Source organism: Morone saxatilis, unplaced genomic scaffold (genome assembly GCF_004916995.1).
Source record: "Morone saxatilis isolate NCDOM2014 unplaced genomic scaffold, NCSU_SB_2.0 Contig10, whole genome shotgun sequence".
NCBI classification, from domain to species: domain Eukaryota; kingdom Metazoa; phylum Chordata; class Actinopteri; family Moronidae; genus Morone; species Morone saxatilis.
The window spans coordinates 7,285,334-7,286,071 of record NW_023339652.1 but is presented as its reverse complement, the minus strand read 5'-3'; the positions used below and the strand labels follow the sequence as shown (position 1 = coordinate 7,286,071).

Here is a 738-nt window from a genome sequence, read left to right as displayed (position 1 = left end):
ATATATATATATATATAGTGTTTGTGTCTTTGAATGTGCATGTGTGTTTATGTAGGGGTATGTTTGAGAGACATGTCTCAAAACCATCAGCGCTGAATCGAAGTATGTGTGCCTAATAGAGCGAACAGATGACACAGCTTGAGCAAACCCTGCAATGCCACTAGATAAGTTTGACAAATGAATGTGTGCTTTATTTATGATCCAAACTTTGAATCAGTGGCATGTCATGGAAAAGCCCCTGCTCGCCTAATTGACACGCTGCAGGAATCTGTGGCATCAAAGGATTTACTGACATGGGTATTGAGGAAATACTCATCCATCATTGTTTAAAGCTGCCTGCATATGGTAGATTCAGGCTTCCTAGCAATATTAGTTGTGGAAAGAAAAATCACACAATTTTAAGTGGTTATTTCATCTGTTGGAGGAATTTGTTCGTAGTCAACGAGACACATTGGAGGCAATCACACTGGACATGATTTGCAGGACTGAAATGTGAAGAGCAGCACTCTAACTTGATTTTGAGCCTTCAGAAGCACTGCTCTTTATGCTGTTGCTAGGCAACCATAAACCTGCTTTTGTCCGTCACTTAGCGAGCGTAGCTTATGTAAGTTAGCTAATGTTGTTAGCTATCTGAAAAACACACTTTGGTTCTCTAGTGAAACTAAGTGAGGAGAATTAACCACTGCTAAACTGTTTACTTGCGTTCTTGACGAGGGAAGATCAATACCACTCTCGTGT

General features: G+C 40.2%; 1 protein-coding gene across 1 annotated transcript in view; it reads left to right on the top strand.

The window, feature by feature from the left end:
* Positions 1-738, top strand: part of cacna2d1a (calcium channel, voltage-dependent, alpha 2/delta subunit 1a) — an 85,402-nt gene that overhangs the window by 52,952 nt on the left and 31,712 nt on the right. The window lies entirely within an intron of this gene.